Source organism: Ambystoma mexicanum, chromosome 6q (genome assembly GCF_040938575.1).
Source record: "Ambystoma mexicanum isolate Mex_15411 chromosome 6q, UKY_AmexF1_1, whole genome shotgun sequence".
Classification (NCBI taxonomy): domain Eukaryota; kingdom Metazoa; phylum Chordata; class Amphibia; order Caudata; family Ambystomatidae; genus Ambystoma; species Ambystoma mexicanum.
In genome coordinates this window covers 1,302,765,828-1,302,783,335 of record NC_090937.1, presented here as the reverse complement: position 1 = coordinate 1,302,783,335, position 17,508 = coordinate 1,302,765,828, and the positions used below count along the sequence as shown (strand labels likewise).

Sequence of the window (17,508 nt, the reverse complement as noted above, 5' to 3'; positions counted from 1 at the left end):
ACAAATGCCTAACACCTGTACACAAGCCAAAACTGTTGGCTTTTCCAATGCTTGTTTTTCTTGTAAGCAAAAAGAAACCGGGAATGAAGCAGATATTTAAGCAAGAATGTAACTATCAGATGTGGAGTGTGAGGGCGAAGAGCTTTCTACTGCAACAGGTCCATTTCTTGGGGTAGCCAAAGCAGGCAGCTGCGCCGGCCACAGAGCTTAAGGGGCACTGGAAGAAGCCCAACTAGACAGCTGTCACTGAGCACCCCGCCGCTGATTAAATGTTTAGCTTTTATGCGGCTGCCTGCATATCAACTATAGGTTCTCAGTCGCAGGTCAGGTCATGCTGTCACCTTCTAACCCACACTAGAGACACATCCCCTCCCAACGCCAGTCCAGCTGCCAAACAGTAGCTATTGAGCAGTCCTCGTTGGGGCTTCACAAGTACTTTGATGCTTATGGCTCGCTTTGTGTTGGCAGAGCATTTAGAGTGGGGGCTATTTATAAGTGATGGCCCATTTAAGCAACCATTGTTTTACAGGGGACGTTCTTAATGTGGGGCATTTAAAAACGTCAAACACAAAATGTTTTAAGCAATGGGCCTCATTACAAGTATGGAGGTAGCCATGCCTCGTCTGCTCGCGGGTCCCGCTAAGGACGCCTGGTTTTACCAAGCGTCCTTAGCGGGTCCCGCGAGCAGACCTCGCAGTGAGGTGGTAGGGGGTTAACGGCGCCGGCAGCTCTACCAGCGCCGTTAACCCCCTACCGCGTGGGTCGTAATGAGGCCCAATGTCCTTTATTTTCATGTGTTCTTATTTAACACACCAAAAATATTTTTTTGTAGAATATGACTTTGTCCTCACTTATGCAGCATGCCTGCGTAAGGTGGCAAGATTTCGGGATAGTAGCAACGGTCCCTTTTGGGCAGGACTGTGAGAGGTGTAACAATTCCAAGGAGATAATCACCTCTTCCCAAGGAGCCAACCCCCTTTGGGACTAGGGAAAGGGTAAGCATGATTCCTCTGAAGGTGACTCCCCTGTAGAAAGATTCCAACCGGGGAATAAGTCACTGCCCCCCCTTCTGACCCTAGGTATGCCCAACCTCCTGTGAGGACTAATGGGAGACACATGAACCAGCCCACTGGAGGAGTGTCCCTGGAACAGCCAATCACGGAGGAGGCTGATCTGGCCCCGTGGAGCTTTAGTGCAGGTTCAGCTGCAGCTGACAGTTGGCCCGAGCAGCCCTGAGAAACTGCAAGAGCGAGGGGGAAGACTCTCGGAAGGACAAAGTTGAGTCCGTCTGAACTGTTGTGCAAGTGACTCCGCACAACCAGCACTGCAGGAATGGGGGAGAAGAACCTAGGAAAGCAGACGTGGAGCCCAGCTGAAATATTGTGTAAGCAGCTGTGCGAAGAGAGGAAAGCAGACCTGACTCCATGCCTCCCCCGCTCAGGATATCAGGTACACAGAGGCTACAGGGGAAAGAGAGAAAGGAGAAGCATACCCCACAGCAGGGGAGTGAGAAGGGGAAGAGCCCTGGAGCACACAGAGACTGAGCAAACCCCAGAGTGGGTACTGAGAGCAAAAAGAGACCCAGAGTGGGGAGAGCATGAGAATACCCCCGAGTGGGAAAGAGCCTAAAAATACCCCAGAGTGGGGTATGAGTAATGAAGGTGGTGTCTAAGTCATGTGTGCTGATGAGGTCGGCAATGTCAGCTGCATGGTTGATTGCTGAACGGACACTGGTGAGCATCAGTCTTCTTGTAGTTGTGGATGATGGAGTACTAATTGGGTCTATGGTGACGCATGTGAGATTGCTGTGATGTCATATCCATGATGTTGCTGGTGAGTGGTGTGGTTGGCGATGAATGGTGATGGTAGGGACGGGCTTTTGGGAGAGGGGCGAAACACATACTTGAGGGAGCTTACCTGATGTTAGAGGAGCAGGGGTTCTGGCCCTGGATCCTCCCAGTCCCAACACGTCCAAACAGGAATTGACCTTTTCTTCGACTGCCCTTAGCTTTGGACATCTGTGCAAGAGACTCCCTTGATCTAGGAGTGAATAAAGAAAGGAAGTGGCAGGGCAAATCTAGTGGGTGGGGCTTAGATCACGCAACAAGCAGCCTCCTCAATGCTGTCTGTCTGGAGCTGGCCTGGATTTCTTATGTAGCGGGCTGAAAGGTGCGAAAACAGGTGATGAACGGAGCAACTGCGTGGCAGGGACTGGTCACATGACCAGCAGCCTCTTCAATGTTGTCTGCCTGGATTTCCCTATCATTCCAAATGCTCAGCAACCCCAGGTTTCAAAATGTTCTCGGAGCAGCAGTTAGCAATATGGGTAAACCCCTCCTCCCAATATGCTTGAATTTTGGGACAGTCCCACAGTCTGTGAAGAATGATCCTTTCTCAGTGATACGCCTAAGACATGATTGGCTGGGTGTACGACCACTCTTGTGCAGAGGTTCTCTAGAGTAATTGACCCTTAAAGTATTTTGAATTGGATAAGTCGGAATCTGCTGTTCATACCAAACTCTTTAGCTGAAATGAAGGCCTAATCCTCTTCCTCCTCCAGTTGACCCACATCCACTTCCAATTTAAGTCAGAGCTTTGCCAGAGGGGGAGGGTGTAGCTTATTATCTCTTGGTACAGGGTTTAAATGGGTCTGGATAGGATCCTTTCTGCCAAGAGATTGACTTCCACAGGGGAGCATTCGGTTAGCTCAAAGCTCCAGACTTGATTGTTAGTGCAGTCTGATATATGCACAGCGTATCTTGTCATCAAAGTTATACTGATCCTCTAAATCTTCAAGGTTATCAGTCGCCCTCTACTGTGCGGTGAAAAGATCCCCAGTTTTTTTTTACCTCTGGGATATCTAAATTATTTCCAAATGGGGCAAGTAAATTATTCCCAACCCTGCCCTTCCATCCCATGGCTTTTTTGACTTCTTTTAAATTTGCTCGCAGGATCTGGTTTGTTGCTTATGGTAGGTCAGTCTATGTCACACTTACACTATCCCAATGACACAAGGCCTACTAGGATTGTTTGTCTTGTCCTCCCTATGTTTTCCCTCCCTTGTCTTGTGGTGCCTAGAAACATTTGTGTACAGGTGTGTTATAAATGCCATATCATATCATATCATAGAGCACCTGCCATGTTGTTGAGTCTCCCGTTAAAGAAACATCTAGCCTCAGATGTGCTTTGGAATGTTCATCATACAACCATTCATTACCGATCGCAAACTGAGAGGCCAAGCAATATTTGCGACTAACCGGAAATCAGATACCACCTTGCATGTCAATCGCTATAAGGTTTTTAGAGCAAGTTGTGTTGTTTTTTTGGCCCAAATCACCTTCTTTGTGAATGCCCCTATTTGCTCAACTATTTCCGGTGGTACCATTACTGTTGTGTTGGAGAATATAAAGGAGTATGGGTAGAGAGAACATCTTGAAAAGATTAGCCCGTCCTTTAATCGCGCTCCGCATCATCGACCAATGTGCAACATCGCCTTTGAGTTAGTTGAGGATCTGCAGTTTGTTTTTGGGCACACATTCCTCCTCTTTCTTACATATATGAATGCCTAGGCATTTAAAACAATAATTTTCTATCTTTAGCGGGCAGCGATCTGGTAGGAACATTGATTTTCCCAGTTAATTCCCAGTACATGGTTTGCCTGCTCCATCTGCCATACTTCTCATTCATATTATTATTATTATTATACTCATTACTCTGTGTCCTGACGTAGCTGGGATGCATAAAAAATATTAGATTGTTCTTATATATCTTCCTAGCCTCCCCTTAGTGCTGTATCACTCCTGATCCATTTTGCCAAGGGTTCCATGACCACTGTAATCAAAGGTGGGGGGAGTGGGGCTTCCATGCAACGATGCAGCAATAAACAAGGATATATGCCACTCAACCGGACCAGTATACAATAGCTGAACACAGGAGATGTAATTTGTTCCAAATCCCACTTTCCTGTATGGAGCTGAATGCTTTTTGGGAGTACGACATTATCGCATAGGGCTCATCTAGAAGAACTGCTATCAATATACTTTATGGAACCTTCCTAAAGCCATTTGTGTGGCCCTTCTGGGGAGGTATCCACATTGATCTGTGTGTATTAGACCTGCCAAACATTCAGTAAACACGTCAACCAGGATCTTGGCTTGAAACATTGCTTCACCATTCAATAGGGAGATGGGATGATAAGCAGAAAGGTCCAAGGGCAGTATTCACTTCTCTATTCATGATATAAATAGCCTTTTCCACATCTCTACCAGGTAGCTATTGGAATCAAGAGCTTTACCCAACTGCAGTTGATTGATGGCATTGTCAATGTCTGCAATCATGTTATCTGTCTAGTTCTGAGGCTCACTCTTCACTCAACTGTGGAAGAGGGATTTTCTCTAGTTATTCCTCAATGTCTGTCCTTTTCCCAGCTTTGGAGGTGATATAATGTTGCTAATAGTACCCTTCAAACTCCTCTACTATTTGTTCGCCCCTTGTGCAGCTACTTCCCCTGCGACTCGTTCTCTCTCTCCCACCCATCTCGTACTTTCATTCCTCCTCTCCAGTCATGGAGTCGTCTTCCCAACTTCGTTGCCCATTTCATATAACCAACTCTGAGAGACTCAGTGCGCCTGTTTGGCCATGACTGTCGCTATCATTTTATATTCACCCTATAGTCTTTTGAACTCTTTTGGCGATTCGGGGGTCCCATTCATTACATAGCTTTTCTTCTCTTCCTGTATAAAGAACTCTTTTGCCACCACTTTATATATCCTACATTTATTCTTAGCTGAAATCTTACATATAATTCTCCCTCTCAGGACTGGGTTTAATGCCTCCCATAGGGATAATTCACTTTCCACTGCACCTTCATTTAAGCAGAAGCACTCCTCTGTTTCATTCACTACCATTTCCAGTATTTTCCGGCTTTGTAGATGGTAGCATTAAAACGCTAGTATCTGGCACCTCCATTTCAATTTCCCGTCATTGTACCCACACGAGGACAATGATCAGATATACCCTGGGGCATGTTTTCCAATCTTTTCACCCTGTGGTTAATCTGGACAATGTTGAGTGAGCACCTAAATGAAATATCCTCTCCCATTTGGATACAATTCTCTCCAAGCATCCTTCAACCCCATTGCTGTACAAAGGAGAAATGTTTAGTTGGTTTAGGATTTCTACTGCTAGTGTGGGCCATTTATCTGTAAGTTCATTACATCATTAATGTCGCAATTTATTAATGTCAGGTCTGCACTGTACTCCAGCAATAGCATCTAAAGTTCTTGCAGTAGGTATGGATTGAAGGGCAGCGTTGCATAAATATTGAGGAACAGTAGTTATACCTGCTCCTTACATCTCGAACTCCAGCTCCCAAATTTTTTACAGCAACGTCTTCCAGATCAGTATTGCAATCCTGCCGGAGTCCCTGAAAAGCCTGCGTTTTCTGAGATAGTCTATTGCCCTCTGCTTAACAGAGAAATATCCGGACAGTGCTGTTTTAAGAACTAAGCAATCATCCTTTGCTTCACTCTGTCGCACAGACCTTTCACATTCCAGGACATCCATGTAATCACCTTATCCTTCTCTAGTTCAGTGTACCCTGGGTCATACTCGTGATCATGACGCTGAAAAATCAGGATCTCATACGTTCTCTTATCAGGGGATTGGGCATCTTTTAAACTATGGACGGGGCAGAATGTAACAATATAAACCTTTCCCTTTCCCCCCACACGTCTCCCCAAATAGAAGTATCTGTTGGCCTCAACAGGCATACTGATTAGGTTAACTGTGCATAAAGCAACATCTTTGATCAACTGGGAATAAAAAAAAAAAATCTTGTTCGGTTAGGTTGATTTAGGTTGGACCAGTACGGATTGAGTGGGGGGCTAATGGCCTGATCCTTCACTCCCACCTCTGCATCTTTCTTGGGATTTTAATCAACAGCAATCAATTTCAGTGTTGTTACTCAGAGTCTATAGCAGTATTTATGTAGACTTCCCTTAATTTGAGGATTAAGCATCACCCATCTCATCTCAGTCTCCAGAGTCCTCACAGATTTTGGGATTGTTCAAGTCTGCCAATATTCCATACCTCTATTCATGTTCTTTTCTTATTTAGGGCAGTTGCTGTCTGTTACATCTCGCTGGGAAGAAGCAGGTGCCCATCCCCTCTCAAGGTCACAAGGAACATCATGGAATACTTGATATTGGCTGCAAGTAATCTTCTTCTGATCACGATGAAGGATTGTCTTGCTTTCTGCACTGCCTTTGTGAAATCTGGGGATATAGCGAGCTTGGATCTTCCGATGTTGAAAGTGGCTTTTCTTCCTTGCAGCCTGGAGAATTGTATTTGGTCTTGGAAATTCAGGAGTTTGGCCACCACAGTCCACGGAGAACCACCAAGGGGAAGAGCGGGGACAGAACTGCTTGCTCACTATCTGCCTTCTCCACTGAGAAGATGTCAGAGAGACCTGTTGGTACAGCTATCTCTTCCAAAACATTTCAAGGAAAAGCACCATCAACATGCCTGCACTATTCTTTGGTAGTCCGACCATCCGCAGATTATTATGTCCCGCCCGCCCCTCTGCACCTTCAGCTCTCTCTTCCAGACTCTTTCCTCTGTTCAACAATGATTTAACCCGCCTCTGCAATGTTTACATTGTGTCCCATATTTTTGATTAACGTTCCTCCTCCTCTCCTACCCTGGTAGACACTTTATGTATGTCTTGTCTCACTAGGCCAATGTCTAGACCCACTGCATCTATTTTTCGCTACCGGTAGACTTTGGATTCTTTCATTGCTTGATGTTTTGCAGAGACTGACTGGGTGCCGATATCGTTCAAGACTTTGAGTGTTGCACTGCTGGCAGTGGGATTTGTTGACTGTTAATTTTTGCCTGCAGAGTTGGGTTCCTCCGCTTGCACCAGGTCACAGGGATTTTGTCTCCTGTCAGGCATTGTTGTCTAACTGAGGTATTTGTTCCCGATGGTGCCACCATGCCTCACCATGTTCAAGACTATACTCCTTTTTCACCCCCACAAGGCATGTGCATAATCCAGAGCAGCAGTTCTGGTGTTTGCCAGATATACAGCTTTCTGATTCATTCTTGGCTGTTGTGACAGTTAACTGAAGCAGTAATCTTGGCCCAGGGTGTTGCCAATGTCTCACCACTTCATATCCCCAACAATGAATTTGCATTTCGTGGGTCAGAGCGTCATCCTCCTTTCAAGGGGGGAGTTCTGCCCAGTCCAGTCTAGTGTCTGATCAATTATTGTAGAATGTTATTTCTTGTCAGTTACTCCTGGGAGAGTTACCACACCTCCCTTTCCTCTCTGCTTTCGCATTTGCTCGTGAGGACTAAAGCACTCTCTCTCCCTCACCAACTTTTTTGGGCTGTGCCTTTAACACTTTCTTCTCTCGGGAGCACTGTGCAGTCCTCCTCTCCCACAACCGTTCGCAACCCTATCCTTACACCAAGGTTCTCCGTGTGCCAATTGGCACCCTTTCTCTGCTGCCACAGCTTACAAGATATAAGGCAGCTGTCTGCCACCGCCTGTGAGGTGGAGTCCCCTGGTGTTCTTGCTGAGCACACCCATCCGCAACCTACCACTCGAGGCCCATTCAATCTCCCTCCTCTGCTGCAGTCTACAGTTTGTAGGAGAGCCGGTCACTATAGCCCAGATTGTGGGGTCTCCAAAGGTCCCTGGCAATCATGCTGTCCCAATACCTATCACCGCCTTCCTTCTGCCGTGGCTCACAGGATGTATGGAAGCCACCTGCCACTGCCCAGGTGGTGGGGTCTTCGGACACCAGTGTTGAGGGCACAGTCATACGGCCCTCTGTAGCGGGCCATGGCTGGTCTGTCTTTCCAGCTTTGGGCCTCCAATCATCTGTTGTCCGTCAGCTGCAGAGCAGCTATTCACTCTATCCTAGTGTCCGGTGGGAAACTGTTCCTTTGTGTCATCCATTCCAAATTAGGTGCCTCTCAATACACACCCAATGTTAGAATTTTTAAACAGGATATCCTTCAATGGAGCAGAGCAATCAAGGACACGTCTGCTCCATTTCTCTAGTAGCCACCTCTCTCAAGGTTAGTTAATACCGATTTGAGTTCAGTAACAAATGTGCGTGGTATTCATATTGGAATACTGGTGAAGAGGTACAGGCCTTTTGGAAGTATAACCACCTTGAGTAATGAGATTCGTGCCATCATGGATATGGGGAGTTTATTCCATTTTAGTAGAGGTCTATAATAAAAATCGGAAATTCGATGTATGGGGGCGGGGGGAGGAGGGGCTAGTTGTTTCAGGAATCTGGCCACAATGAGACTTAGGTATTTTACACATCCAGAATTGCAGAGTGGACAAACTAATGCAAGAGGGAGTTTGTTAGTTTCAGTCAACTGGAATAATTCCATCTTGTCCCAGTTAATCAAGAGTCCAGAATAACGACTGTGTTCTTGTATCCCCTGATTCAGGAGAGGAAGGTTTACTCTGCTTTTCCTCAGGGATTCCTCAGAAGGGGTTTTGACGAATAAAAGGGTGTCTTCCACATATAGAGATTGTATCACTGAATATATAACTTCAGATCGCTATGGATATGATATGCACTTATTATTTAAAGTTTGTATATAGTGCTGCACAAAGTGTTAACACATATAATATACAATGAAGCATGAATGAACTACAGGGAATACAAACTTCCCAAAAAAAATCTAAGCAACACATAATTAAGACCCCCAGAATCAATACATTGTAAATGTCAGGTAGCAGATTTCCACGGCCGGGCTTTCCGTGCATTCCTAAATCTCAGCTAAATCTCAGATGAGCCCATACCTGCCTGACTGCTGTTTTTTTTGGGGGGGTTTTCCCCAGAGACTATGGGTTTTTACGTTCTTCGCCGGGTCTCAGGGGAAGAGTGTGGTGTATCTGGGTTTTCGCCACAGTTTCCGGGTCCTGTCCAAGCCTCCATCCGATTGGCTACATAAAACTGTTGCTGGTAGCCAATCGGGGGAGTGGTTGGCAGTACTTGGAAACAGCACGAATTTCACTTGTCTCTGCACTATATGAGCCCGAAGGTGGCAGGCAGCTGCATAATTATTTTTTTTTGGCCTTCTTTACAGGACTCCCGACTCAAGTGACCCGACGTGACCACTGGATTCATCGGCAGATTCTGCATGGACCGACAGCAGCAGAGAGAGTAGAGCTGCCGCTCGTGACCTGGGGCCAGCCCAGACCAGCCTGCCTGACATCCATGTGCCGCTGTGCCTGCAGTCCTGCACTCGAGTTTACTCGATCCTCAGCAGGCAATCTCACCCTCTGCGGCATCATCATCTCTGTGAGCCAGCCCCAGGAGGCAGGAACCCAGGATCCCCTAATTAAGGTGGAAAGATTTGACGGTGTAATTTTCCAAATAATTTTCAATACCTTTTATTTTGCTTCAGCTTTCATTCTTTTTTGGCAGTTTGCCTCATATTTTAGTCACCCTTCAATGAAAATGCAATGCATCTCTGAACTTGTATCTGGTGAGTCATGATCACTTAAGTCAGAGCTACTTCTGGAGCGATAGAGCCTTGTAACTTGTCAAACAACTATTATTTTTAAACCTATAAGCTGTTGGTTCTGTTTCATTACGTTTGCAGCTTTTGTATGTAATTTGATATGACCTGTTTTACCTTTATTTTTGAAGAAAAATGGGCAAGTGCCATCAATCTTCTGTCCTGTTGCCTACTGATTGTTGGTGTGACCGGCGAGCTCCGAGTGATCTAGCAATTGTAAATCATGATTCATTCCTGGCCTGGGTGAACGACTTCACTCTCTAATTAGTCAAGTGGACAATTCGGACCCCTGCTGTGGTTCGGGCTACTACCTAAGACACAGCATACACATTGTGATATCTGAAAAATGGTCACATTCTGATGAAGGCTGCAAGTGCTTGGAACAACAGTTATGGTTCTTGAGACGGCCGAAACACACCGTGTCAACTTTCTATGAATTACCAACAACACTGCAAATGAAGGGCATGTCGTACATATAGAAAAAAAGAACAACTAAGGATTTAAATGAGTCTGTAATAAGTCAGAGTTTGTGTTCAAACATTGCATATAAATGTTGGATCTATGCGAATGATAGGTCCCAAATTGTAATCACTGGGTTGTTTTGTGTCTGAAAATGAAATTAGATGTTAATGTTGGTTACATAAATATGTCTGAACATCTAAATGTGGTCTGTAAAACATGTGTATATGAGCATGGCTTTTATCTTTTGGTTATGTGAATAAAATTATATTTTGGTTAAATAATGATATGATATTTTATTTATATCACGCTCATACATAGGTGTTTCAAAGCACGACCAAGCAAAGGGGGGAGAATAAGAGAAAATAAAAATACAATCTTACTAAAGGGTGGAAAGTGCGGAACAGAGGAGAGAACAGAATAAATAATACATGGAATAAATAAATAAATAATAAATGCAGTGGGAAGGATAGTGCAGCCAGACATGTGGCAAGTGCGTGATTAGTAAAATAGGATATATATGATAAGTGCAGAAGGAGAGTGGGTACAGCTACAGATCCCAGTGCCGGAGGTGGCCCGGAGGCAGTGCAGGAGGGAGGCAGGGTGAGCAGGTACCTGGGCCCGAAGGACAGAGGGTGGCCAGGTGCACAGTGCCTAGAGAGAGAAACAGATCAGCAGGGGAGAGGAGGGGCAAAGGCAGAAGCGAAAAGGAAGGTCTTGAGGTGCTTCCGGAACCAGAGATGGTTCTCCTAATGTTTCAGGGTGGACAGGAGGCTGTTCCAAAGGAAGGCCCCAGCCGAAGACAGAGATCGGCCCCCGGCTCGTTTCTTTGAAAAACGACCGACCCTGAGGGAATTAGAATTAGAGGAGCGAAGGGCTCGAGAAGGGAGGTATTTACGGAGAGATAGTTGAAGGTATGCACAATGCAGAGGGTTTTGAATTTAATCCTTGCATCCACTGGGAGCCAATGAAGGGATTTCAGAGCTGGAGAGATAAGATCCCAGGGCTTGAGGCCGAGGACAGGTCCTGCAGTCCTGTTCTGGATTAGTTGTTCAGGGCAAAGAGTGGAGGCAGGTAGATTTAGAAAGAGGCTGTTACAATAGTCCAACCTGGAGAGAACCAGAGCTTGGGAGACAGTGAGCTTCTGGGGGAAGGAGAGGAAAAGCAGAGTACCTCTAAGGAGGTGCAGTTAGACGTTTTACTTTTTGGAGACGTCAGAGATGTGTGCAGAGAAGTAAAGTGTGGAGTCAAAGATGACTCCAAGGTTCTTAGCCTCGCTAGTAGGGGTAGGAGGAGGGCCAAGGGGCCAGAGAGTGAGGGGAAAGGATGGTGAAGGTGTACCAATGAGGAGGATCTCAGTTTTGTTGGCATTTAAACAAAGATAATTTGCAGCACACCAGTTCTGAATGGCAGATAGGCATTCAGAGATGAGGGAAGGCGAGGAGGTGGCTGAAGGAAGCCTGAAAATGAGTTGGGTGTCATCAGCATAGCACTGGAAGTTTGAGCAGAAAATGGAAATGCAGTAGGCCAGAGTTGCCAGGTGTTGGTTGAAAAGCCAGGGCGAGAGGTTTGACCCCTGGAGAACACCACAGGTAGAGAGGGAGATAGCGGATAGGAAGGACCCAAGTATTACCTGGGATGGTCGATCAGAAAGGAAAGAGGTCAGCCAGGCCAGAGCCTGATCAGTGATACCCAGGTTATCACGGAGACGATTGAGCAGGATAGTATGGTTGACCGTGTCGAAAGCAGAGTAGAGATCGAGAAGGATGAGGACAGAGGGAATGTTAGAGTCCAGGTCTTCACGGATGTTCAGGAGAGCAGTTTCCATGCTTCTGGCAGCTCTGAAGCCAGACTGATGATCATGGAGAGAGCCAAAAGAGTCAGAAAGAAGGTTAAACTGGGAGATGGACAGCTTTTCCAGGAGCTTCCCCAGAAAGGGAGCAATGGAAATCGGATGGTAGTTAGCTGGACAAGAGAGATCAGCTGTGGGTTTCTTGAGCTGAGGATGCTCAAGGGAGTGCGTCAGGGGGGAAGGGAAAGATCTAGAGGCAAATGAATGGTTGACGAAATCGGCAAGGGCCGGAGCAAGGGTATTGATGTGGCCCTTAATGGGTTTAGAGGAACAGTTGTGGACCTGTTTTGATGCGGCTTTTATAGATCAGACTTGTCTAGCAACCTCATCCGGGGAGAAAGGAGGTGGGGGGTGACTGAAGGTGGGTCAGCAAGCCATGAGGGAGAGAGGAGAGGAGTGGGGTGGAGGAGAGGGTGGACAGGATGTCGTGGGTTTTGGAATAAAAGTGAGAGGCATTGGCATTGCAAAGAGCTAGGGAGGCAAGTGGGGGGGAGTGGAGACTGCAGCAGGGTTGGCCAGCTCCTTGCAGATTTTAAAGAGTTCGGCCGAGTTGTTAGATGCCGCAGAGACGTGTGCTTGAATGTGGACTCTCTTCTTGGAGTGGACAGCAAGACGGTATTGCCTTTGGAGCAGGCGGCAGGCCAGTTTGTCAGAGGATGAGCAGAAAGCCCTCCATTTCTTCTCAGCCACTCTACACTTACGTTTAAGTGTAGCTATGCCAGAGTCGTACCAGGAATTACACTTGGCTTTGGACTTCAAAGGGATCCTCATGACTGAGGCAAGAACATCAAGGGTAGAAGAGATAGAAGAGTACAGCAGGGACAGGGCTGTGTCAGGGTGTAAGTCCACCTGGGGTGGGGGAGGAGGGGAGAAGGTGGCAGCGAAAGCCTCGGTTGACACACGCTTCATGGGTCGGATGTCCGAGAAGGTGGGTGGCAATCTTGGGGAAGGCTTGGCTTGGGGGGAGGAGATGGACAGATGGGACGAGAGGAGGCAGTGATCACTCCAGTATAGAGGAGTGGTGAGAGGAGTAAAGAGGGGGAGGCCAGAGGAGATCAGGACATCCAGTGTGTGACCAGTGGAGTGAATCGGGCCAGAGGGGAGGATAGAGAGGGAGAGCGCGTTGCAGAGGTTGCGAAAGAGCGCAGACGAGGAACAGGGAGAATCCAGATGGATGTTGAGATCCCCAAGAAGGAGGAGTTGAGTGGATGAGGCCAGGAGGGAGGAGGAGAGGTATGCCCACTCGGAAAGAAAAGAGGTAATTTGACCAGGGGGCCGGTAGAGAGTTGCAATGGTGAGAGAGTTTCCAGGAGAGATAGAGCCTGCAGACAATGCATTTGAAAGAGGAGTAAGTCTGAGTGGGGATGATAGAGGCAGAAATCCACTCAGGGAAGATCAAGGCTACTCCCCCTCCCGGCCCGTTGGATCTGGGGGTGGAGAGGATCTTCTAGGAGGTAGCAGATGTCAGAGCAGTGTTTAACAGCAAAGTTGAGAGTGGCAAGATGTAGCAGGTTGCCAGCCTTAAAAACCTTCCGGGGGGGCTACAAATTAGGAGCACGCCCTGCAGAGGTGAGGAGGGAGCTTGAGATTAGGCAGAGGGAGAGGAGGGTAAGGTAGTGAAGGGGGAAGTGTAGGGGACAGTTGGAGATGAAAGGAAGTTGATGAGGCGGGGGAACCATCTACAAAAGAGGAGGAGATTAGCCTGAGGGACTTGCATCATGACAGTGCCATTCAGACGTGGTCTTGTGTAAATAAGTTGAAGCAGTGGTGTGTGACATAAAGGCTGTGATCATTGTGTTTGATAAACGCTGTTGCCTACTTCTGAGAGAGCACGCAGTTGTGTGGAAACTTATTGTTCAGTGTTTCACTGCTCCCAGCAAAAAACGATGTTTTGAATATTCTACTAACTCCAAAAACAGTTCCTTTCCATACTGGATACAATATTCCTTTTCCAAATAATTTCCAATACGTTTATTTTGCTTCAGCTTTCATTCTTTTTTGGCAATTTGCCTCATGTTTTAGTCACCCTTCAATGCAAAGGCAGTTTGTTGAATACATAGCGAGCTAAATCATGGCCATTTCCTCACAAGAAATGATTTCTAAGTGGGCAATGTGCTTTTGCTTTATGTCCCCATTGCTACTGCTGTGCGCGCAACCCATCCACTGGATCGCCCATTTGGAATCCTTTTCCTGAACTCACTTGTTGAGAGGTTGAGGGACTGCAGTGGGCACATTAACCCACTGAGCTATGATGTTCTGTAACATTTGTTTAAAACGGCAGCAATGCATTCATTAGTGTGTGTTTGTGTTCAGCTCAATACATGTAATATTTTGTCTGTTTAGTGTTTGTGTGATCATGGCATGCCTGTCTATTTACCTCGGTTGGCAGTTGCTTTTTTGTCTGGTTTATGTGTGTGGTTGTGGCACAGCTTACACTGGTCCTTACCTGATGGTGGTTCTTCAGTTTGGTGGGTGTTGTTTGTGAGTTACTGGTAGACATTGCACTTTACTGCATCACTGTGATCATCTTTCTTCAGCCTATGTGGTGCCTTAATGTCCAAAAGTTACTCCAGCCACTGTCCACTGTCCTACAATGACTTACCACATATTGGTGGTACACCGCCTGCCTGGCCCTAAAGGCAACTTTCTTGAAGGTTTTCCTGATTTAATAGCTCAACTTCAAGTGCAATATACCCACGTGATTGTCTTGGGCAACTTCAATATTAAATCTAACCAACCCAGGCCACCTATATTCAACCAATTTTTTGATAGTTTACATGATCTTGATCTCCACCGGTTTGTCAACACCTCTACACGTAAGTTAGGCAACATGCTTGATCTGATTTTTGCTAACAAAACACTACTGACCATACATACTGTTCTTTGGTCTGATCATTTCTTAGTGTCCTGCTCATTGGAAACACCTGGGCGCCAACTCAAGACCCCTAAGGGAAAAATGTGGAGATGCTCATGGCGGTCCATTGACCTCCAGAACATGGCATCTCTAATTACGGCCAAATGCAGGTGTGATCCTGTAGTCTCTCTCTCCTCTCTGTTCCTGGCCCTTGAAGAAGTCGTTCACATAGTGGATCCTCCACGCCTGATTCAACCGCGCAGTCTACCATCAGAACCTTGGTTCTCAGACCATCTAAAATCTATACGACTTAAACTAAGACAGGCTGAGTGACAATGGCGTAAAGCCTATGACCACACGCTAAGGAAGTTATATAAAGCTTGCTCCACAGAATATTCAGCCGCTATCAAAACAGCTAAAGCAACGTACATTGGCACAAAGATTGAATCATTTATAAGCCAATCTAAAGCTCTTTTCGCAGCAGTGAATTCACTGGCCTCAACGGAAAAACCGTAGTGCTGGAAGGGGGCTTGCAGCAGTACTTTAGAGCTGTATATTTTGTTTACTAATCATTCTCTCCCCTTTGTGCATTGGTTAGCTGGTTTTTATTTGCCCATGGGTTGCAAAGGTTTTCAGCCTAGGGAAGGGGCCTTGCAACCTTTGGCTTTCCAGTTGGTTTGGACTACAACTCCCATAAACCTTCACCACTTACTATTGTGGCTCGGTCTGGTAGAGGTCGTGGACCCAAATCCTATGGAGCGCATAAGGTTGGAAACTCTTGGATTGTGTACAGTAACCTGGCACACAATGATTACAAGGGAATGAGCTTTGTCGAAATGGGACGCTGCAATACATATTTCTTTGGCTTCCATTAACAGGCGTAAACAGCGGAGGACACAGGATCTTTAGTATCTCCATAAAAAGTTAAATCCTAAACTATAGAGGCAGGGCACTGAGTTGCAGCAATTGGCCACACTAAGAAAAATATAAGGTATTTGTGCAAGTGGTCGGAAACCTATGCACAAACTTATCCAATCTTCACGTCCTCTCGCAGGGGCCCAATTTGTATGCTAAAAAGTTTGCAGCTGCGATGTGTAACTACGAGATAAAGGCCTTGGGGATTGTGCAGCACATGTACTTTGTATGAAGCATATGACTACTGCAAAGGCAGCAAATGATCCATGCCAGTGTCACCTGTTTGCAGGCACACTCAGTCAGGGTGGTGAAGATGAAGCAGTTGCGAATGTGGAGGCCCTATTTACTGCTTCTATTTTGGAGCATAACCTCTGAATTGCCACTGCTGATCATGCTGGGCCCCTCTTCCGTCATATGTTACCACAGTGCGCTGCTGCTAAAAAATATTCATGTGACTGGAGCAAAACCACTGACATTATCAATAATGTGTTGTCCCCAGACAGATCTTTGCTGCAGTCCCTGGTATGTCAGCCATTTACGCTAGCCATCGATTGTGGCAATGACACTGATGACAAACTGTTTCCCCTGCTGCTCAGCTACTTTGACTCTTTGTGTGGCCAGGTTGTGGTAAGCATATTGGATATATCGGTGTGCAACATTGACACAGCAAATGTGTTTTTCAAAGCCATGGAGACCTCATTCGAAAAATACAAATTAGCTGGGACTGGGTCTGTGGGTTGTCTGTGGAGAACACCTCCATGAACATGGGGAAATAACACTCCTTCACTCCTTGAGGACTCTAATTGCTGCAAAAAGTCAATGCCTCATCTGGGATGCCCAAGGGAAGCCCTTATTTATATATTGTTTTATATATTTTTATGACAAAATCCTTATATAACGCCCCTCTCTTTGAATCCCCCTGACCTCACTGAGCCAAGAAGTAGGTTTGTTTTGCAAATTAAAAAATGTATTTGAAAAATTAAACAATAGATATATATATATCACACTTTTATGAATAAATTAATATTTGATAGCACACATGAATATAATGTTGATCAACAATGGGTAATATTACAATTGCACACTCTTTTCAATCAGTGAGGAATTAGTATAGAAAGGATAAGGTAGCAGAGAATACTTTTATGGTTTCAAGTAAAATCAATGATGGAAAGAATGCAGCACAGAAATAAACTGATATGGTTTCAACAAGAAATAATATGATCACTTTTTCTTTTGACAATTCACTCCCCCCCCTATGCAATATAAGGAGATGGAAGGAGAGCACACAGTTTTCAGGAATACAATCAATTGCAATACAAATTCCAGTTCCCCCCTAGAAAGCTTAAAGCAACTGGTATGCTTTTAAAATAGGCAGAAATACTTTTAAATGTGATTTGCAATGAAGTGAAAAATATGCTAAAAATGATTTTAATTCCCTATCGGAGATTCAGGGTAGGTGATAGCTACTTAAGATTGGTTCAGGTCAACAATATCAGTGATTCATGAGGGATTATCAGGTTGAAAACGAATTTCAGCAGTTGCAGCAAAAGACAGCTATTTTGACAGGTGGAGACATTGAGTCAAATTGCAATTTGCAGCACTTTTTCCGAGTGCGTCGATCGCAATTACGAAAAAACGTAGGTTGTTAGCTTTAAAATGAAAGTTAAATCTCGCTCCTAGGACGTGCGGTTCAAAAGATACAGACGATTTAATGGAGGTAGATTCTCAGAAATAAAGTAAGATTCAAATGACAAATGACACTTTCATAGGTTTGAAATCACAGAATGGACACATGATTTCTATGCAGTTCTAAATAGGTGGAATGGTTTGAATTAGATTATTTTAAACTAAGAGATTGGTTTTGCACAGCTCT

The 17,508-nt window shown here is 45.6% G+C and overlaps 1 protein-coding gene and 1 long non-coding RNA gene across 3 annotated transcripts in view; one reads left to right on the top strand and one right to left on the bottom strand.

The window, feature by feature from the left end:
* The window catches only part of LOC138516628 (uncharacterized), a 180,747-nt gene extending 170,449 nt beyond the window's left edge, over window positions 1-10,298 (top strand). Inside the window, exon 2 of the long non-coding RNA XR_011282291.1 lies at window positions 9,121-10,298. This is a non-coding gene — a long non-coding RNA (uncharacterized lncRNA). The remainder of the gene's footprint in view (window positions 1-9,120) is intronic.
* Window positions 1-17,508, bottom strand: part of FAM184B (family with sequence similarity 184 member B) — an 805,260-nt gene that overhangs the window by 162,930 nt on the left and 624,822 nt on the right. The window lies entirely within an intron of this gene.